The sequence below is a fragment of the Orcinus orca genome, chromosome 6, assembly GCF_937001465.1.
Source record: "Orcinus orca chromosome 6, mOrcOrc1.1, whole genome shotgun sequence".
NCBI lineage: Eukaryota > Metazoa > Chordata > Mammalia > Artiodactyla > Delphinidae > Orcinus > Orcinus orca.
The window spans coordinates 74197344-74221100 of record NC_064564.1 but is presented as its reverse complement, the minus strand read 5'-3'; the positions used below and the strand labels follow the sequence as shown (position 1 = coordinate 74221100).

The window sequence follows — 23757 nt, the reverse complement described above, 5'->3', positions numbered from 1 at the left end:
CCAAAACTTGCAAATTCCGGGCCAGTTAATATAATTGAAACTGAGAGGTCTGTCATAGTCTCTCTCTCGGGCAGAAAGGGCTGGGGTAGATAAAAATGTTTAGCTACAACCTGCCGTTGGATAACTGCATGTTCTGCACAACATCAAACATAAGGCAGTCTCGACTTTATTGACATGAAGTGCTATTAGGTTGTCAAGAATCCTGTGATCTCAAACTGCAAGAACAGGTGGAAAATGACTATGCAGAGGATATTAAAGAATTGTAGGATATTCTCTCCATTGTTGTGGTATCACTTTATTTTCTCCAATCATTTTGAGTTGCATTCTGGAGGAGGAAAACTGGGTAGGATTTTCCCATAAGGTAGATGGTGCAATTTAAAGAAAGAGAGTGGTTTTGCTGGGCTTATAAAAGTCCCATCTGATATTCTCCTGGTTTATAAGGTGCTTTAGAAGCACAGAAATGTAGGCAGCTATGACATGATTATACCTAGTGGGTAAAAGGGAAGCAATGAAATTACATTTCTGTAAGTCATCCACATTTCAATTAACTTTCCAGGGTTTTTTAAGTTGTAACAGATTGTTTGCCATAGATTAGAGGAAGAAGTCAGAATAAAATGACTGCAGGGACTTCCCTGGTGGTGCAGTGGTTAAGAATCCACCTACCAATGCAGGGGACATGGGTTCGATCTCTGGTCTGGGAGAATCCCACATGACAGAGCAACTAAGCCCATGCGCCACAACTACCAAGCCCGCGTGACGCAGCTACTGAAGCCCGCGTGCCTACAGCCCACGCTCCGCAACAAGAGAAGCCACCACAATGAGAAGCCCGCGCACTGCAGCGAAGAGTTACCCCCGCTCGCCGCAACTAGAGAAAGGCTGTGCGCAGCAACAAAGACCCAGTGCAGCCAAAAAGAAAAAAAAGACTGCAAAGTCAAGCTCCTCCCTCTAGAAACAAAGTCCTTCTATACCTCCATAGATGGGGTTATAAGTGAAAAGGATCTAGCCCACACCTATCATTATGTAGCTGAAGATACTGAGGCTCAGAGATGTTAAGTGGGATGGCTGCTATCACACAGCTAGTTAGTGGCAGCATCACGACTAAAATCCAGGATTGCTAATTTGTGCACTGGTACATTTCCCAGTATCATTCTACCTGTCATGTTTCTAAACATAAAATATTTGCATCTTCAGGTTGGAATTGACTTGAAAGTTTCTGGTCACATGTTATTGGTCATTGTTTCATTTTTCCAGCTTAGCATGTGTTTGAGGAACCAGCTTTTCTCCACTCTCACTCCATATGGTTTGGGAAAATGGGAACCCATGCACTTCCTCTAACTTTAGGGATGGGCATTAATCCAAGTCTGGTCAGAGTTTTTATCTTCCTGGGCTTGGGGATTGGTGTCCAGTTATGCACATGGTCCCAGCTAAGCCAGTCAGAACACTATCTGAGACCATTGTTGGAAATACAGAGCCTGATTATTAAGACACCTGGCATATAGAATAAATGAGACTTAAGGGATCTAAATGGTACACGGCATTTTTTTTTTAATCTCCCACTGTCCTTTTAAAATATATTTAGTAGGAGAATTTCTCCAAATCCTACATGAGAACTTCAATAGACTGATGAATTTCTCTCGCTCTTGGAGAATAAAAAGTTCTTTATATTTTTAAGAAGTAATTCAGCATTTAGAACGTCAAGGCCTGCTTGTTAGTCAAAGGTCTACCTTTTCTCAAAGTCATCATTACTTCTCCTCCCCTAACCAGAGCTTGTGGTTGATGAAAACTTACAGACTGGAAAGGAGTGAGGACATGGTCTTTTTTTCTTATTTCTTTTTTTCCCCCAGTTTACACCTTTATCTCCTTCTTCCCCAACTTGCTAAGCAGCTTTCTTACCCTTTAGGGTCAAATCTGAGATGGAGGTAGGGAGGGATGAAGGGGAGGAAGCAGCATGGCGGCAGGAAAGGTTTTACGTGCCTGGTACTGTGGTGTCCTGGTTTTGTGCTCTCTGCTTCTGACTTTCTCCAGTGGGCATTTTCACGGGTTCTTGGAAAACTCCAGTGCTGGAGTTCTCATATCATCCGTGCCCTCATCCAGGTTAACCACAGCCACAAAATGTCTGCAAGTCAAGCTTCTTTTTGACAGAATCTGATAGCTACCCTGACAACCCTCTCCTATGAATAGCCCCGACATGTTCTGTGATGGGCTAAACTGTGCCCCCCAACTCCGTATTCATATGTGGAAGTCCTAACCCCCCAGTATCTCAGAATGTGACTGTATGTGAAGAAAGGGACTTTAAAGAGGCAGTTAAAGTTAAGATGAGGCCATTAGGGTGAGCCAATATGACTGGTCTCCTTATAGTGAGAGATTAGGACACGGACACACAGAGGAAAGACCTTGTGAGGACACAGCAGGAAGGTGGCCATCTGCAAGCCAAGGAGAGAGGCCTCGGAAGAAACCAAACCTGCCAACACGGTTGATCATGGATTTCAGCCTCCAGAGCTCTGAGAAAATGAATTTCCGTTGTTTAAGCTTCCCAGTCTATAGCGTTTTGTTAGGGCAGCCCTAGCAAACTAACACACAGTCCAAGGGAGACACTTCTGCATCACTCTTGCTGTCAAACTTTGGAAGTGCAAGCTGAGCATAGCAGCAATTCTCCTTCATTCTACTTCTAGAGAAGCTAGTCAACTTTTCTCTCATCCTCTAGATTCCTCAGGAGAGAGTCAGATAGTAGTGAATTGAAGGGGAAACTGATTGTAGATGGCACATAGCAAGCTCTCAAGAGTATTTTTTTAAAGCTCCCCACTCATACCTTCTCACAAACAGTTTTCTCCAAAGAAATCTTTCTCCTAATTCCTCCTTAATATTGCATAAGCCAACCCTTTTGTTAAAGGTGATTTATTTTTAGCATTGTATATTTCATCTTTGGTTAACTCTGCAAATTCGTATATGGTTTAGCACTTCCTTTGTAAGGCAACAGATATTGAACCTCAGTGATTCAGCTGAAACTTTTATTTAACTACATATAAAATCACACCCTCTATGGCAGAAACCTAGATAGTAATGAAGTCAACTCACAAAGAAAAGTAATACCAGTAGATGGACAGAGTCTTGACATTACCATTTGCACTCTTGAATTTAGCCATACCTGAATAGATACTACCTTTGGACGTTTCAGTTAAGTGACCTAACTACAGAGCTCATTCTCTGAAGCATTCTCATTGCTTGCTTCTGCATTTCCAAAGCTTCAACTGAAATAAAACAAATGATTAGGGTCTTATTTTCAAGTATTTTCTTATCAGTTGGTTCAGTCCCATCATCCTATCGTAAATCTGCCAGTAGGGTCACAGTAGCTGTGGAGCTGGGTATAGTGGTGGTGAGCCTAGAGTTTTCATTACTCAGAGGGCAGGGTGGAAATACTCCTTAGAGCTCCGGAGTCCCTCTGGGCATGGAAGTTTGACTGAGGAGGGATGAATGGAGATTGAAGCAGTCTCAAGTGAGGCAAATTGACCAGATCCAAGTCGCGAGCTTTTACCATGGCAGACTCCAAGATGATTAAGTCTTTCAAATCCTTGAGCTTCACGATAATCTAATCAGTCTTCATTTCCTGTCAGTATTTTCACTGCAATATCTTTTATATCTAAACTTAGTTCTCTGTTCCTATAGTCTGTTACACCAAGTGAGGCTCTCAATAAATCTCACTTGGGATTCACTACATTTAGATAAAAGTACATTTACTTATACACACAATTTTGCATACAATTTCATGGGGTTTATTTACCTTCTGAAATCCATCTGTAGGTCTTATAATGTAAGAACCTGTCTTTTGGCGCTTTGCCTGAACTGGCTTTCACAATATTAACTGACATCCTACATAAGCCAGGATGAGTTTTTGTATTATTTTATATTTTCAAATCTCAGATGTTTTCAAACATTTTTAAAGTGCTTATTATGTGCCAGGAACTATGCAAAACACTGTGATTTTGCATGAATTACCTCATTTATTCTTACAACAACCTTCTGAAGTACATACTATTTTTATTCCCACTTTATGGATGAGAAAAAAGGTTTAGCGGTGGTATGTAAAGTCACAGGCTGTGACGGATGCTGGACTCAAACTCAGGTCAATCTCTGCATGACTTTATTCTGACTTTCTTTTTGCACTTCCTTTTCTTTTCCCATGGCTTTGTCTCATGAGCATTTCCCTAACTGCCCTGAGGTAGTCAGGATAGGCCATAATGTGCTGCAATAAGAGATAAACCTCCAAATCGCAAAGGCTTTGCACAGTGAAGACTCTCATAAAGTCTCATGTGAGTACTGCAGCCTTCCTGCATCTTTCAGCTCTGCCATCTGGAACACAGGACCTTCAAGGTAGCCACTTTAAGGGAAGAGGTAGATGGAAAAGGCACACTAGCTTTCAACTGCCTCAGCCCAGAAGTGATGCATTACACACATAATCTGGTTTATAGAACTTTAAGAAATTGTATTAGCATTGTAATCCTTGCCACCATCACAGGAAAATGCATTATACTGCAAAGCCACCTCAAAGGAGTACATTTTCCAAATATTAAATAAGCTCAGCCATTTTTCTGTGTATTTCCCAATCTTCCCCTCACTATAGCAATGCACACCCCATAACAGAGAGTTATTATCAAAAGGTCTAGAAGAGGAAAATTTTTGATGAGTCTAACTTAGAGTTCATCAGGCATTCATTTCTTCTTCTTGTGGATACCTGGTTTCCATGTATGGAAACTGCACTTAAGCCCAGAGACATCTGTGTGCTTCCACCACCTCACTGCCAAACAGAACATCTAAATCTGTGAACAACCACTCCAACCTCCAGCATCGATATGTCAGAAAAACAAGATTCTCTAAATCCTCTAAATTAGTTCAGGAAAAAGTGAAGAATCTATAACTATCTAACTAGATATTAATTGAAACAAAGCACTGTGAAAAACCCAAGGGTAAAAGAAGTACAGAAGTTATCAAATGGCCCCATCCTTCAGTAAGAAAATACAGGATGTTGGGAAGCTGTCTTTCTAGAACATAAGTGGAAGAGGAAGACAAGCTGCTACTCAGAAAATCATTCGCCTACATTAATCATGTTAATCAGGGCAATTCTATTGGGACATATCCCCCCTCCCAGGTTTTGTTTTTGTTTTTTGCCTTCTCAACCATAATAAATGACAGCTATATTTATTGAGCTATAGGAATGGCACTAGGCTGTGTGTGTGTGTGTTTGTGTGTGTGTGTAGGTGTATATGTAGATGTGTATTCTATACAATTTCTCATCATCCTGATGATGTTACAAGGGAATTAAGAATCTTCATTATGTAATGAAAAAAACTGAAGCACAAAGAGGATAAGTTATTTCTTCCAGATCCTAAGCCCATTTGCTTGTGAAGCTGGCATTCAAACTCTGATTGCGATGAGTTCAAAGGGAGTTGCCCTCACCGGATTAAAAAAGGGTACACAAGACCTTCTCCAGAGCTTCTTAAAGTGTTCCAAATAGACATGTCTGACCCTGAACCATCTAGAACAGCCAGCCTGTGGTAGAAGTGAGCAAAGAGAATGGGGGTGCAGGCAGGTGGGGAGGCTCAAAGAACCAGAGAGTGGGATAGCAGTTTCCAGGCCCAGGGGTGGGAAAATGGGAAGATGGGTCAAAGGGTACAAACTTCCAGTTGTAAGATGAATAAGTTCTGGAGATCTAATGTACAGCATGGTGACTATAATTAATAATACTATATTGTACACTTGAAATTTGCTAACAGAGTAGATCTTAAATGTTCTCACCACCCCCCACCCCAAAAAAGATAACTGTGAGGTAATGGATGTGTTAATTCACTTGAATGTGGTCTTTTCACAATGTGTACATATATCAAATCATCCCATTGCACACCTTAAATATATACAATTTTTATTTGTCAGTTATACCTCAATAAAACTGAAAAATAAATAATGAGGGGACAGGAGGCTTGAGGCTTTTCTATTCTGTCATCAGAGCCCCGAGTAAGTAACCAGCCAGATTACTAAGAATAAAACAGTACTCTCCCTCTGTCCTTACATGATTTCACTCCACCAATTAATTCAGTCATTTCTTCATTCATGGGTTTGTTTACTCATTCATTTGTTAATTTACCTTTTTTTTCCTCTTATTGTTTGCCCTATTTCTGAATGCTCTTCTGTTTACCTGCTCCTTCTTCAAACCTCCACACCCATAGGGACTCCTGAGCTCAAAAGAATCTTCTGGCCCAGCCCTCTGAGTCATGAGGACCCCAGACCTACACCACCACACCCAGGCCCCCAGTTACTGGGACCACTACTTGTTTTACGGCAAGACAGTGGCACAAAACCAACTGGCAATGAAACACCTGAAAAGAATCTCCTCATCAAGAAAGTGGTTTTAATTCGACTGGAACTTTGCAGAGAAGAACGTAAGATTAAAAGCTGAAGGCTCTAAATCCAGGCAGCTGTGAGTTCAAATCCTCATTCCACCAGTTCTTACTGTGAGACCTTGATCAAGTTAAGTTTAAAGTTGTCACTTGGAATGTAGGGATAAAGATGGTACCTAGCCCATTGTTTGAGAAAGTTAAACAGGATCGTGGGAAACACTTAGAACACATGGCAAGACATATGCTGGCCAAGGTTCCAGATGAGGGGGACACAGCAAAGAACACTGAGAAATTCCATGCTCTTACTCAGCATATGCTCTAATGAGGGAGGGAGATAATAAATAAATAAAAAATATTTGGGCTGGGGCTTCCCTGGTGGCGCAGTGGTTGGGAGTCCGCCTGCCGATGCAGGGGACGCGGGTTCGTGCCCCGGTCCAGGAAGATCCCACATGCCGCGGAGTGGCTGGGCCCGTGAGCCATGGCCGCTGAGCTTGCGCGTCCGGAGGCTGTGCTCCGCAATGGGAGAAGCCACAGCAGTGAGAGGCCCGCGTACCAAAAAAAAAATATATATATATATATGTATATATTTTTTGGCTGGTTATGAGTGCTAAGAAACATAAGGCAGGATAAATGTCTAGGAGTGACTGTGGAGCAATTGGGTCACTCTTGAGGGGATACAGGGTGAGGAACAGAGTGATGCTGACACACCTGTCCCCAGTGAGTGCTGCTCTGAACAGGTCTCCCCACGTGGACCCAGAACTGACAGACCCACTGTGGAGAAGAGGAGAGAAATTCATCATCTCTATCATAAAATAAAGTCATAGTTTGTATCAATTCTTCCTTGCTCTCTTTTTTTCCTGTTTGAGGAAGACTTACCAAAATCTCTGAATATATCTGACGGAGCAATTTTGTTTAATGAATTGCTGACCAAACTCATTCTTTCATACAAGTTTGTTAGCCTGCAGAACCCAGAACACTTTCATGAGGGAAGGGGCTTGAAGTCTTGCAGCCTTTATAGTCATACACCTTATTCCATTCTTAGAAGTCAGAAGTGGGAACAAACCTGAGCTGGGAGGATTGGAGGACCAGCCTTTTAAGCCACTGGAGGAGGTAACAGGTAACATTCCCAGGTTTGTCATCGTGGGTCATGAAATCCAATTTGGACGGCTGCCCTAAAGTGATTTGTTCTTTCCGGGAAGGCAAGAAGCCTTTAGAGCATCATGTCCAGAGTAAAAAGGGGTTTTTGGCAGCAGTTCCCAAAGGTTTCTCATGCCCCTCCCATCCTTCTTGTTGTCTTCTTGTGAGGTTTCCTATACAAAGAAAATGCCTCTTAATCTCCCCCGTCACTTCCTTCTTCTGTCTGGGGCACCTGTCAGGGGTGTTCAGCCTTCAAGGACCCTTTAGTGAGTCAGGGGTGTTCAGCCTTCAAGGACCTTCTAGTGAGTCCCTTCGAGGCCCCAGGAACTGCTAACACTTCCCCACGCTGTCTGCCTGGCTCTTACTTCCCCGCGGCCTTAATGAGGCCATATGTGCCCGTATAGCTGCTTACTGCATGCGCCTGGCTCCTCACCCCCTTTCCCATTGCCGAGGTCCCCACACCAACAACCTGCTTAATTTTGCTCCAGTTGAAGGTGACAGCTCACCCTGTGTGCAACCAGTCTTGCTCTTTTAGTATAATGCCTCTTACAGCTCAATTTGGATGTGCTGACTTCTAAGGGGTTATCATTCTTTGGCTCAATAGGATAGAGGCTTGTTTTAAAGTGACAACCCCCTTTTTAGTGCCTTGGTTCTGGTTTCTGCAAACTGCCTCACAGGCCCTCTTGATGGAGCAGGGCAGGGGGTGTTTGTGAGGCAAGGCAAGGCAATAACGGGCCAGCTCCAGAGCTTTGGAGAACCCCCCTGCCCCCTCCAGCTCCAACCAGAGCATCTCCTTCTGCATCTGTTCACATAGTATGTAACAGGTTTTTAGTTGAAAAAGGATTAGAAAAAAGGTTGAATACTTCTGGACTGGATCGATCCCCTGACGCCTCTTTAAACAGGCCGGACAGTTCACGGTGGTGTGACTCAGCACTCTACAGGACCCCTTGCATCCCAACGCCACATCTCAAATTGGAGCCATGATTTAGGCTTCACCCCATCTTCCTTCATTCAACAGATAATTATCAAGAACATATTCTGTGCAGGTGAATCTGAGAAGGACTGGATGTCTTCTCCAAGCAAAACAGAGTAATATAGATAGGCCCTCTTTTGTGTTAATGTCTTAATATTGGTTTCTAGGGACTGGATTCTAGAGCCCCAAAGTCTTTTAAAGAAAGTTTCTCTCAGGAAGCTCTGTGGCAGTCATGGCTGCCTGGGCAGCCAGGGTCCCTGAGGGATGCTCCATGTGTTAGACTCTGAAAAACCCTCAGGGTCACCAAGAGCAAATTGGTGGCATCATTAAGAAAGTGTAACACAAAGCAGGTGCTTCTCACATGCATTGCCATGGAACAGAATAAAGAAAACAGAATGAAAAGAAATGAAGACAGCCTAAGAGACCTCTGGGACAACATGAATCGAACCAACATTTGCATTATAGGGATGCCAGAAGGAGAAGAGAGAGAGAAAGGACCCGAGAAAATATTTGAAGAGATTATAGTCAAAAACTTCCCTAACATGGGAAAGAAAATAGCCACCCAAGTCCAGGAACCACAGAGAGTCCCAGGCAGGATAAACCGAAGGAGAAACATGCCGAGACACATAGTAATCAAATAGACAAAAATTAAAGACAAAGAAAAATTATTAAAAGCAACAAAGGAAAAGCAACAAATAACATACATGGGAACTCCCATAAGGTTAACAGCTGATTCCCCAGCGGAAACTCTACAAGCCAGAAGGGAGTGGCAGGACATATTTAAAGTGATGAAAGGGAAGAACCTACAACCATGATTATTCTACTCAGCAGGATCTCATTCAGATTTGACGAGAAATAAAAGGCTTTACAGACAAGCAAAAGCTAAGAGAGTTGAGCACCACCAAACCAGCTCTAAAACAAATGCTAAAGGAACTCCCCTAAGTGGAAACACAAGAGGAGAAAAGGACCTATAAAAACAAACCCAAAACAATTAAGAAAATGGTACTAGGAACATACATATCGATAATTACCTTACATGTGAATGGATGCTCCAACCAAAAGACACAAGCTCGCTGAATGGATACAAACACAAGACCCACAGGAGACCCACTTCAGACCTAGGGACACATATAGACTGAAAGTGAGGGGATGGAAAAAGATATTCCATGCAAATGGAAATCCAAAGAAAGCTGGAGTAGCAATACTCATATCAGATAACATAGACTTTAAAATAAAGAATGTTATAAGAGACAAGGAAGGATACTACATAATGATAAAGAGATCAATCCAAGAAGAAGATATAACAATTATAAATAGATATGCACCCAACATAGGAGCACCTAAATACATAAGGCAAATGTTAAGAGCTATAAATGAAGAAATTGACAGTAGCACAATAATAGTGGGGGACGTAAATTCCTCACTTACACCAATGGACAGATCATCCAGACAGAAAATTAATAAGGAAACACAAGCTTTAAATGACACAATAGACCAGATAGACTTAATTGATATTTATAGGACATTCCATCTGAAAACAGAAGATGACACTTTCTTCTCAAGTGCACAAGGAACATTTCCCAGGATAGATCACGTCTTGGGTCACAAATCAAGCCTCAGTAAATTTAAGAAAATTGAAATTGTATCAAGCATCCTTTCCGACCACAACGCTATGAGATTAGAAATCAATTACACGGAAAAAATGTAGAAAACACAAACACATGGAGGCTAAACAAGACGTTACTAAATAACCAAGAGATCACTGAAGAAATCAAAGAGGAAATCAAAAAATACTTAGACACAAATGACAACAAAAACACAATGATCCAAAATCTATGGGATGCAGCAAAAGCAGTTCTAAGAGACAAGTTTATAGCAATACAATACTACCTCGAGAAACAACAAACATCTCAAATAAACAATCTAACCTTACACCTAAAGAAAGAACTAGAGAAAGAAGGACAAACAAAACCCAAAGTTAGTAGAAGGAAAGAAATCATAAAGATCAGAGCAGAAATCAATGAAATAGAAACAAAGAAAACAATAGCAAAGATCAATAAAACTAAAAGATGGTTCGCTGAGAAGATAAGCAACTTGATAAACCTTTAGCCAGACTCATCAAGAAAAAGAGGGAGAGGACTCAAATCAATAAAATTAGAAATAAAAAAGGAGAGTTTACAATGGACACTGCAAAAATATTGCATCCTAAGAGACTACTACAAGCAACTCTATGCCAATAAAATGGACAACCTGGAAGAAATGGACAAATTCTTAGAAAGATATAACCTTCCAAGGCTGAGTCAGGAATAAATAGAAAATATGAACAGACCAATCACAAGTAATAAAATTGAAACTGTGATTAAAAATCTTCCAACAAACAAAATGGGACCAGATGGCTTCACAGTTGAATTCTATCAAACATTCAGAGAAGAACAAACACCCATCCTATTCAAATGCTTCCAAAAAATTGCAGAGGAAGGAACACTCCCAAACTCATTCTATGAGGCCACCATCACCCTGATACCAAAACCACACAAAGATACTACAAAAAAGAAAACTACAGACCAATATCACTCATGAATATAGATACAAAATTCCTCAACAAAATACTAGCAAACAGAATCCAAAAACATATTAAAAGGATCATACACCATGATCAAGCGGGATTTATCCCAGGGATGCAAGGATTCTTCAATATATGCAAATCCATCAATGTGATACACCATATTAACAAATTGAAGAATAAAAACCATATGATCATTTCAATAGATGCAGAAAAAGCTTTTGACAAAATTCAACACCCATTTATGATAAAAACTCTCCAGAGTGTGGGCATAGAGGGAACCTACCTCAACATAATAAAGGCCATATATGACAAACCCACAGCAAACATCATCCTCAGTGGTGAAAAACTGAAAGCATTTCCTCCCAGATCAGGAACAAGACAAGGATGTCCACTCTTACCACTATTATTCAACATAGTTTTGGAAGTCCTAGCCAAGGCAATCAGAGAAGAAAAAGAAATAAAAGGAATACACAATGGAAAAGAAGAAGTAAAACTGTCACTGTTTGCAGATGACATGATACTATACATAGAGAATCCTAAAGATGCCACTAGAAAACTATTAGAGCTAATCAATGAATTTGGTAAATTTGCAGGATACAAATTAATGCACAGAAATCTCTTGCATTCCTATACACTAACAATGAAAGATCAGACAGAGAGATTAAGGAAACAATCCCATTCACCACTGAAACAAAAAGAATAAAATACCTAGGAATAAACCTACCAAAGGGGGTAAAAGACCTGTACTCAGAAAACTATAAGACACTGATGAAATAAATCAAAGGTGACACAAACAGATGGAGAAATATACCATATTCTTGGATTGGAAGAATCAATATTGTGAAAATGACTATACCACCCAAAGCAATCTACAGATTCAATGCAACCCCTATCAAATTACCAATGGCATTTTTTACAGAACTAGAACAAAAAATTCTTAAAATTTTTATGGAGACACAAAATACCCCGAATAGCCAAAGCAGTCTTGAGGGGAAAAAACAGAGCTGGAGGAATCAGACTCCCTGACTTCAGACTATATTACAAAGCTACAGTAATTAAGACAATATGGTACTGGCACATAAACAGAAATATAGATCAATGGAACAGGATAGAAAGACCAGAGGTAAACCCATATACCTATGGTCAACTAATCTATGACAAAGGAGGCAAGGATATACAATGGAGAAAAGACAGTCTCTTCAATAAGTGGTCTGGGAAAACTGGATAGCTACATGTAAGAGAATGAAATTAGAACACTCCCTAACACCATACACAAAAATAAACTCAAAATGGATTAGAGACTTAAATGTAGAACTGGACACTATAAAACTCTTAGAGGAAAACAGAGGAAGAACACTCTTTGACATAAATCACAGCAAGGTATTTTTTGATTCACCTCCTAGAGTAATGGAAATAAAAAGGAAAATAAACAAATGGGACCTAATGAAACTTAAAAGCTTTTGCACAGCAAAGGAAACTACAAACAATACGAAAAGACAACCCTCAGAATGGGAGAAAATATTTGCAAATGAATCAACAGACAAAGGATTAATCTCCAAAATATACGAGCAGCTCCAAACAACCTAATCCAAAAATGGGTCGAAGACCTAAATAGACATTTCTCCAAAGAAGACATACAGATGGCAAGAGGCACATGAAAAGCTGCTCAGCATCACTAATTATTAGATAAATGCAAATCAAAACTACAATGAGGTATCATGTCACACTGGTTAGAATGGGCATCATCAGAAAATCTACAAACAATAAATGCTGGAGAGGGTGTGGAGAAAAGGGAACCCTCTTGCACTGTTGGTGGGAATGTAGACTGATAGAGCCAGTATGCAGAACAGTATGGAGGTTCCTTAAAAAACTAAAACTAGAATTACCATATGATCCAGCAATCCCACTACTGGGCATATACCCAGATAAAACCATAACTCAAAAAGACACATGCACCCCCATGTTCATTGCAGCACTATTTATAATAGCCAGGTCATGGAAGCAACCTAAATGCCCATCAACAGATGAATGGATAAAGAAGATGTGGTACATATATACAATGGAATATTACTCAGCCATAAAAAGGAACGAAACTGGGTCATTTGTAGAGACGTGGATGGACCTAGAGACTGTCATACAGAGTGAAGTAAGTCAGAAAGAGAAAAACAAATACAGTATGCTAACACATGTATGGGAAATCCAGAAAAATGGCACAGATGAACCGGTATGCAAGGCAGAAATAGCAACACAGATGTAGAGAACAAACCTATGGACACCAAGGGGGGAAAGTAGTGGGGGTGGTAGTGTGGGATGAATTGGGAGATTGGGATTGACATGTATACACTAATATGTATAAAACAGATAACTAATAAGAACCTGCTGTATAAAAAAAATAAAATTTAATTTAAAAAAATAGTAATTGACCCAAATCTGCACAATAGTGAGTGGTAATGCTGGAATTTGAATGCTGGCCTGTCATCTTAATCAATGCACTGAGATGAACAGAATTTTTTAAGTCTTACTAGGCTCACTCATTTTCTTTACACACCCATAGACTAAATTTGAAACTACTGACATAAGAGAATGAATATTTATAAGCTTATATGAAGTGTAATCTTTTTGCGGATAATCTATCTTATCCATCCTGGAACTAATTAATCTAGTTTATTTTGGATGATTCAGTTGGGAGTCATGCCCATATATCTAGGGAAAATAATTTTTAATTCTGAAGAATAGAATGTTTCATATCTTGGTTTATCTTGTTGGCAGTCCAACCTTTAACTGTGTGGAGACCAAAAAAAGTCCCTAAAGATAATAAAATACTATTGACTGAGACGAAATACATCCAGTTGTTTTTATTGGAATGACTTAACAACAGGCAAAAAAGCAAACCTGGAAGTCTCCTCTTCTTTAAATAAATACCTGTGAGAGATCTTCATTCAGGGTTACTAGAAAGTTTTCATTTACATTCTCAATTCTATCATTCAAACAATGCAAGTAAATTTACATTAGTTATATTTTCTAGGTATTTCTCAGAAAATTTTAAGTGGAATAGTTCCTTTAAAGGAAGGGTTTTTAAATAGTCCATTTGCTAGGCTTAGATAGCTAGGAGACAATAGTGATCATTTTATATTCATTCTTTTACTCCAGTAGACGTTTAGGATCTGCTCCTTGTTATTCAATTTTTTTCTTTTTATCTACAGTCACTATCCCAAATCTAGTAAGCAGATGTTCCTAGGGACATTAACATAGGAATCAGAATTGTCACTGAAGGTGTATTAAATCAATGGATTTAAATGAGACTGTTGTCTGTGAAATCAGGACCTGGGGGGAAAAAGCCACCAGTAACATTCTGACTCAGGGTGGCCAACCCACTAATTCATAATTAGCCTGCTACATGTGAGGGGTCAGAGAGGACAAGGACTGTATGTCAGACCTCTGACAGCCCAGTCCACATCAGTGGACACAGCGATAACAGATGCATGTCAGGTAGTGTCTTGGGGCTCTCAACGACTTGATTTAAAAGAAAAATCATCAGTAGGAAGGACATTGTTTATGTGCCTGGCTCAAGTTTGCCTTTGTGCCATTTCAGTGGAGAGATAAAGAACCAGATCTGCTAGCTAATGTAATAAAACTCCCCCAAGAAGCTGGGAGCTTGGCCAACTTAAAATGCAAGGCAAGTTATTTTCATGCACTTTTAAATTACATTAGCAGCAGATGTTGGGAAACATTGTACTGATAACAAATTTATGATCTCTACCTTCAATTTCTACATAAAGCAAATATAAAATGAAGAACCAATCTGAATGGAAGAGAATTATGTATATTTCACAGATTTCTACAACTGTTTCCCCTAATTCTGAGAGGACTTCATTCACCACAAATATGTTTACCCATATTAAAATAATAAGCTAAAGAATACACCCAGTGCCCCTGTATAAATAGGAAATGGTTAAATTTTTCCTGAAACACTTTATAGCTGAGCAAACTTCCTGTTCCACTCTAATTGTGCTGACCTTTAGTTGTCTTTTTAGGTCTATACTTAAATGCCACTTAAATTTTTTTTCCCCTAGCCGCCTAATTGTAATTAAGTTCCCATGTTACACTCTATTTTAAAGCTGCCTATTTTATTCATAATATTTATAGCAATTTGTAATTGTATGCATGTGTATTTATTTGTTTAATGACTCTCTTCCCATTTAATGCCTCATGCACCTCTGTATCTCAAGTCCCCAGCACCAGAGTGGAGACTCGGTGCATATTCAAAGAATGAATAATGAATAAATGAGAAGCAGACACAAGAGTGACAGTGTGTTCCCTAAAAGAAGCAAAGAGCAGCCTCTGCTCCTGGTACGCCTTGGTTGTGTTTTGTTTCTCTTCCAAAAATGTCTGTGATATTCCTTCTTGTGTATTTATATAGGATTCTTTTTTCTTGAGCCAGCTGGAATGAGCCTCTATTCCTTGCAGCAGGAGTATCCTAAGTCACAGCCAGAGAATGGGGCACATTGACATAATAGTCAAAGAGAATATGATAATAACAAGGTAACATCCTAAAAGGGAACATCAGAGGGAAGAAGTAGTCCCCTTCGTATTGTTTATCTTTGCTTTATCCCATCTGAAACTGAAACCCTCAAGCAAATTTACTTCCTAAATTTAACCCTTTAATAAACTAGCCTCTAACTCCACCTGGTGGAGATACAGAAACCTGTGGAAAAAAACCAATCCAAAGGAGGATAAAAAGGTACCACACCTATCTGAGTTCTCAAAAAGAAAAGACATATACTCAAAAAGCCAAATAGATGACCTCCTGGGATGTGTTTTAGCCACTCAAAGTCGCTGAGAAGAAATAGGTTGTAACGATCATTTGCCTGTTGCTCTTGGCTCCCATTTCTGCCCTTCTACGTTCCGCTATGTATTTTAAGAGTCCAGGGACCTGCATATCCCATTTTCCCAGTTACTTGCCAGCGAGCTTCTGGTTAGTTTCTACCCATGGGAAGTACTGACAGAAATCTGAAAGGCAGGAGTGGGGAAAGGGGATTTGCTTCCTGTTCTAGATTCAGCCAAGAGAGCCAGCACTCCATCCTCATCTTTCTGGCACCTGCAGTAAAGAGTCTCCTCACGTGCTGCGTATCAGCCTCTCAGCAGCCCCAGCACCTGTCTTAGGTGGTGCTTCATTTGTGGTTTCAACAGTGGCTCAGCCCTCCTCCATGATCTTGGGTCTGGTGAGACCATTGCCTTCATTTACTTCTTTAGAGGGGTTGCTGCAGCTCCCAGCAGCTACTTAGCATAGAGTTACCTGAGTATAACCAATTCAAAGAGGCTAAATTAATGTTTTCCTATGTCCACCACCCAGATGTATCCAGAATCCAGTTTTTGGTCTTTAATACTATTATGGATTGAAGAGGAACAAGGTATCTTGGAGAGTAGGTCTTTCCAAGCCATAGAGAGGGAAGACAAAAGTCTATGTAAATCTGCTTTTGACAAAAAAAAAATCTCATAATGACAGGACAGTGAATTAGTATTATTGTTCATTTTAAAATGTACATTATTCCTAGAATTTCAAAAACACAAAATTTCATAAAATTCATGGACTGAAGTTCTTATAACCAAACAAGGCAGATTCATTATTAGAAAGGGCTCATCCCAAGTAAGTGGCTCAGTTTTGCGTCACTTTGGACTGCTTGGGTTATGCAACTCTACTGAGAATCAACGTATCAAGAATGTAAACCCTAGACCTTGACAAGTCTGAGTATTCTTTTACTTTGATGTTTGGACAGAATATTTCCCACTTTAAGGAGGTATAAAAATCAGCATCTGGTAAAATTACTGTGGTATTGGGAGAGCAAAACAGAAGATTAAAAACAAGAATATAAATATAAAATGAAATCATTAATAATGTAGTTATGTGTTTTCATCATTACCTTTACAACTATTTTAATTTTACTGTAATATTTGTAATTGGTATGATATTTTATGTGTGGGTTTTCCACTCTTCAAATTGTTTAAAGCCTTTAAGAAAATTTCATGTTTTGATTTCAACTAAATATTTAGAAGAGTAAAATTAAATATATTCATAATCATTTAAATATTTGAGATATTTTTAACTGAACTCTGTAAGTATTGATGGATTAGCCTTGTAAGTAGTATAAAATATTTAGAGAGATTGTGAGTGTTCAGTGTTTAAGTGAATGTTTATAACAAAATGGTTTTAAATTTAATGAATTAAGCATTAAACAAAATAAAAGGAAAAGGCTGCATTTTCCATTGTGGAGCTAAAGGACCTATTAACACCTTTGACTCTCTCTGTAAAACGTCACGCACTGACAGGAGGATGTATTATTCATTGGGGTTGGGGAAAGGATTTGTCAACACATTAGTTTCCCCCAGCACCAACACCATAGATACTTAATTATCAAAGACTAGGAGGCTAGTAGGCTCGTGACTTCAGCTGTATTTGGCTTTTCATCTAGCCACGCCTTTTAAATTTTATATTTTTACATTTTACCTATCGTTGTTATATATGTGAAGCAGATGGGGCATTACCGTCATGATTATCTAGTGCCATCTTGACTGAAAATCTCTCTTATTGGACTTTTAAAATTGAACTGGAAATATATACTTTTAAAGTATCCATCTCTCCTACTTAATCACAAACTCCTTTAAGCATCGTCCTTTTTATATACAGACTCTGGCACATAGTAAAGTGTTCAATAAATATTTTTGAATAAATTATCGAGAGGGTAACATTTTGTGAATACTGGAAATGCTGGAAAGGGAAGACAGAAACTATTGCTCATGTATTATTGATGGGAAAGTAAATTGATGCAACTCTTTGTAACTGAAGTTAGCAATGTCTTATGAACATGTTCATAAGCTCTGACTGCCCTTATAGGAATCTGGCCTCAAGTAATAATGAAAAAGAAGCAAAACAACAACAACAAAATTGGAAACAACCTGCATGTCCATTTATGTGGAATTGGTTAAATAAATTATAGTTTATTCATTAGATACAAAATTAACCCTCTATTAAAAATATTTTAAAATATGATATAGTAATTTGAAAAGAAGATATTTATGGCATAAGCTTATTTTAAAGGCAGCATTTGGAACGATTATGACAACATTATAAAACACATGGATTAAAAATTGGAGGAAAATAACACCAAAATTGTAGCAGTGTTAATTCCATCCCCTTTCCACGTCTCAAATTATGTAAAATATGGTTCTGTAAATTGCCCTTAAATTTACATCAGAATTTATTGCATTTTTTAAAATGTTATTTCCTCTAACTATATATTCAATTACAGGAATCAAACAATATACATTTTGAAAAATGTGATGTTTATTAATCTGGAAACAAACTCTGCTTTCAGTTTTTAGCTCACAGCAAGCACAAATTTCAAGGATCCTATTACTTTTGATATATCATATTTTTACAAGTTTTGTACATATGGTTAAATGTAAGTCGATGTGACAACAGCCTTTGGGAAAACAAAAAAGAAAGGGAAAAGAAATACTGAGTAGAAATCACAATGAAATAAGGCTCAGAGAGACTTAAAGACATTATGAAGCATTCCGGCCAGTGACAACCACCAACACGAGAGTGAGGCCATCTTGGACCTTCCAGCCTAGCCCAGCTACCACTTTCAAATCCTGACTACATTTGCAGTCATGCAGCAGTTTCCCTCTGGAGGAGGGTCCTTGCAGTACTTCACAATGTTAAACGTTCTTTTATGACCTTGATGGTAGAGATCATTTGACACAGCTTTAACAGTACTGGCAACTGAGATTCTTAACACAAACTCAACAGTCCAAGCAATTTCATGCTCCAAGGCCACCTCCCCTTGGGATGGGAGGCAGTGGAGATCACATCTTTTCCAGGCACCTAATTTTATCCATCATCCTGTTAGTCTAAATAGACAGGAGTAATTGAACGTTTCTGGGCACAAATATACCTAGAGAGGTTGTTAAAAGTATAGATTTTAGGGCTCCACTCAGCAGAGATGAAGATTGAAAAAATTAAAAGGTAGAGGTCAGAAATTTATATATTTAATGAGCATTTAAAGACCATTCCCATCCCTGCCAGTGGATCCAATGCAGATGATGAGGCCCGTTTATCGTGAGTGGGCCTCATCCAATCAGTGGAAGGTCTGAGTACAAGAAAAGGGCTGACCCTCCTGCAAGTAATGGCAACTACACCTACCTGACTGCCTTGAGCTTGGATATCAGTTTTTCCTGCCTTCAGACTAGAACTGAAACATTGGCTCTTCCCGGGTCTCAAGCCTGCCAGCTATTAGACAGGAACTACACCATTGGCCCTCCTAGATCTCCAGCTTGCCGGCTAGAGATTTTGGGGACTGGTCAGCCTCCATAATCACATAAGCCAATTCCTTACAATAAGTGAATAAATACGTATGTGTATATAGATATAGATACACATACACACACACACACACACACACACACACACACACACACACACGCACCCCTTATCAGTTCTGTTCTGTTTCTCCAGAGAACACAGATTAATACAACAGGACACTTGGATACCAGACACCCAAAAGTGACAAATGTCCGCTACAATAAAACTTTTCACCATTTTGAACATATTCTTATCCATCTCAATTACACACCTCACTGAAGAGCTATGAATAGATTAGGATTTACCATTTAAGTATCTTTAAAGAACTCCATCTTTATCTCAATTGTAATGTTACTTGTTCCCTTTCAATTTTCTAACTTGTAATTTTTAATAAAATAAGACTAAAATACCATAGTTTTTTTCATTGTTTCATCCTCATGGTACCTGTATTGTCTGGGTCAAGTTAAATTGCTGGGTTGCAGGCAGCATGACAAACTGATGGCTTGCAATGCTCATTTTTCAAACTTATGAAATCCCACTATGAACATACTAAGGTCAATGACTTCTGATGCCCCAAGTCCTCCTTCATGAGGGAGTTAGTTAATTCCTCCTTCTCCGGCTGCAAACTGAGGCTGATAGAAACTGTTATGGAGGGGAGGGGGCAGGGGCATGGAGGGAAACTCTCTTCTCTCTCTCCCTAACTCTGCTCTTTTACCTGTAAGGCCTTCACTGCACAAATAAAAACATTATAACAAAGAAATGGGCATCATAAAGATCATTAGGATCAAAGCCAAAGTTGAATATCCTCACAATCACATGTTAATTGGAGAAGTCCAGGCCATGCGGAAGGCAGATGTGAGCAGTTAACACATCTGAAGCAAGATTTGCTCATTAGAGGAAACCTCTGTAATCATAGAGCCTGTCATTCCAATAGCACAATATAATGGAATATAGCATTTATCAGAAAGCACTGATTAATATATTAAAGCAATTATTGCAATGAGAATGGTTCATTTTAATAAACATTAAAAAATAAGAACCAAATCACTGCTGATCAAATTACTTACTTCCCAGCACAGGCTACAGGAACTTAATATAGCTCAGTACAGCACAATTTCTCTCTCAAACAAGTGGGAATCCTAACTCTTCTTCATTTCCAACACTGTATTTACAAAGGGGATCTACTTACCACTGCCGTGATGAAGTTCAGAAACGGAAATGCTAAACTTTCACTTCAGGATGGTATAAAAGACACACTCTTTCCCTCTCACGCCAAACCCCTAGAAGTAAAAAAACACATTTTAAAGGATATTCAGCCATGCTGAAAAACAAAAAAAAGAAATATAATAGATAGGAAGTTGTGACAAATCCTGGAAATACAAAAGACCAACAGGTTGGATTTATGAGGAAACTGATAACATAAGAGATGTGTGGGAAAGTTCTAGCAGAAATGGTGGGAACAGAACCCAGGGTATTCTGCACTGGTGTTTCAGTGTGGAAATTTCCCATATGTCTCAGAAATTTTAGAATCTCAAAAAAAAAATCAGTTGAGAAATCAAGGAAAAGAGAAAAACTAATTCTTCTGTGAGGCTAACAATCAACATGGAGGCATTACTGGTTCCAAGGAGTTCACTGATATCTCCTTGAAAGCAAGACATTTGTGACCTGAAGGTTAAAACCAGCGTTTCTGGGAACCTGGAGGAGAGAGGCAGGAATGATCTGATCATTTGTCATGTTGTAAAATGGGTGTGCATGGCCCCGTTTGCTGCTAACAGTGACTTATTCTTGCAAATAATATAAATGTCAGTGATTTTATCCTCATAGTATACATGCTTTAAACTAATTCTCTGAATGGTATGCTGAGAACTAACACATTTGGAAAGCAAACTAAGTCCTTAAATTAGCAGCTTCAACTGCTGATTCTATGCAATACTGTGGCCCTTGCTAGCAGATTCTAATGTTATGTTACTCAATATTTTCTAGCATTTTCCAGAGTCTGAATATTTGCTGTAGGCCACAGTTCCTTGTAAATACCTTAAAAGAAAAAATACAAGGAGTAGAATATGTGAATATTATTGAGAATATACCCTTAGGAAATCAGAAACTGATCTAAAATCTGAATGAGCAAAAACAACAAAAACCTCAAAATTGTTTAAAAAGGAAATAAGCTTACGGAAAGCAATATGTATTCTAACACCCAGCTTGAAGATGGTTTTGGACAAGTGAACAAACGTCAATACAGAATGAAAGCAATTTTTGTCATGAAACAAAGATCAAGACCATTGGATAATGCTTTGAATCTTAAAATTCAAGAATTTTAACTTTTAAACATTAAATGTATATAGTATAATCCTTACATTTGAAATAATTTTTATTTGACATTTGTTTTGTTTTTATGTTCTCTTACTTCAGTGTATTCTATTATAAAATGTCAATATCAGGTAGAGATCATTCTATTAAAATATATAATTTTGTTCCAATATATTGTTTCATAATAATAAAGAAAACCTCTGAACTTTTAGTAAAACCCTGTGAGAAAAAAACGACTTTTGTTCATTATTATGGTCACTCACTACTAATTTAAAATATGCAAATAAAGAATTTTTTAGAAGTACATAATCACGTCATTTCAAGAATTCCTGAGAATTCTGATTCTTCATTCCAAAATCACAAGGATATTAATTTGTAAATGCTATAATAATCTAAACCCAGATATGGTGAAAGCCAGGAGGCAGATAGGACACAGGATTAGAGGTGGACAGGTCACTCATGGCCCCACCCTCCACATGCAGCAGTGCCTCAGGAGAAGAAGGGCCGCCACTAGGTGGAAGCAGTGAGTACAAGCACTTTGCTCTGAGATGGGACCGTCCCAAAGAGAACTTGAGAGGACCCACACTCAGAAGCCTTTTAGACTTAGTTGCTTTGTAAACTATTAAGATATCGAAACTGTCAACTACCTTAATTTACTTATTCTGATTATCTTTTCACTTCATTTTGATTGTTTAGTAAGAAAATGTACTATGGTGGTCTCTTTTGTTTTCAAAGTAGGAAGCATGCCTTAACTAGAACAGTGTCTGGCATATAACTGGCACTCAATAAATAGATGTTAAAAAATTAATGAGTGACATTAATTAATGAGAGGAACAGAGGATGCTTTTATTTAGGACTGGCCATTTTTCCATAAGTCAAAATTATGCAAAACCAATCAAATTTCCTTTAAAGAAAATGTTGTAATTGAAGATTAGATTCTCTGCCATAACCCTAATATAAAATAACTACACACAACTTTTATCTTTTTGAACTTCAACCAACTGGAGAGTAAAGAATCGGCTTTAATAGGAAACTTTAAGTTTCTTCAGGGATATAAGGATTATCTTAACAGAAGTTAATAGGAGATTGGTTCAAGATGGTTAAGTAGAAGGACGAGCGCTCACTCCCTCTTGCAAGAGCACCGGAATCACAACTAACTGCTGAACAATCATCAACAGGAAGACACTGGAACTCACGAAAAAAGATACCCCACATCCAAAGACAAAGGAGAAGCCACAATGAGATGGTAGGAGGGGCACAATCACGATAAAATCAAATCCCATAACTGCTGGGTGGGTGACTCACAAACTGGAGAACACTTATACCACAGAAGTCCACCCACTGGAGTGAAGGTCTGAGCCCCATGTCAGACGTCCCAACCTGGGGGTCCGGCAGTGAGAGGAGGAATTCCCAGAGAATCAGACTTTGAAGGCTAGCGGGATTTGATTGCAGGACTTCAACAGGACTGAGGGAAACAGAGACTCTACTCTTGGAGGGCACACACCAAGTAGTGTGCGCATCAGGACCCAGGGGGAGGGAGCAGTGACCCCACAGGAGACTGAATCAGACCTACCTGCTAGTGTTGGAGGGTCTCCTGCAGAGGTGGGGGGTGGCTGTGTCTCACCACGGGGACAAGGACACTGGCAGCAGAAGTTCTGGGAAGTACTCCTTGCTATGAACTCTCCCAGAGTCCATCACTAGTCCCACCAAAGAGCCTGTAGCCTCCAGTTCTGGGTTGCATCAGGCCAAACAACCAACAGAGAGGGAACTCAGCCCCACCCATCAGCAGACAAGCAGATTAAAGTTTAACTGAGTTCTGCCTAACCGAGCAACACTCAGCTCTACCCACCACCAATCCCTCCCATCAGGAAGCTTGCAAAACACTCTTAGATAGCCTCAGCACCAGAAGGCAGACAGCAGAAGCAAGAAAAACTACCATCTTGCAGTCTGTGGAACGAAAACCACGTTCACAGAAAGAAAGACAAAATGAAAAGGCAGAGGGCTATGTACCAGATGAAGG

At 39.2% G+C, this 23757-nt stretch overlaps 1 protein-coding gene across 1 annotated transcript in view; it reads right to left on the bottom strand.

The window, feature by feature from the left end:
- Positions 1–23530, bottom strand: part of LOC117203868 (cytochrome P450 1A5-like) — a 169474-nt gene extending 145944 nt beyond the window's left edge. Inside the window, exons 1-2 of the mRNA XM_049710783.1 lie at positions 23311–23530; positions 20617–20707 (exon numbers count right to left, since the gene is read on the bottom strand). The gene's annotated coding sequence lies outside the window, so the exon portion shown is untranslated. The remainder of the gene's footprint in view (positions 1–20616; positions 20708–23310) is intronic.
- Positions 23531–23757: the final 227 nt, after the last annotated feature.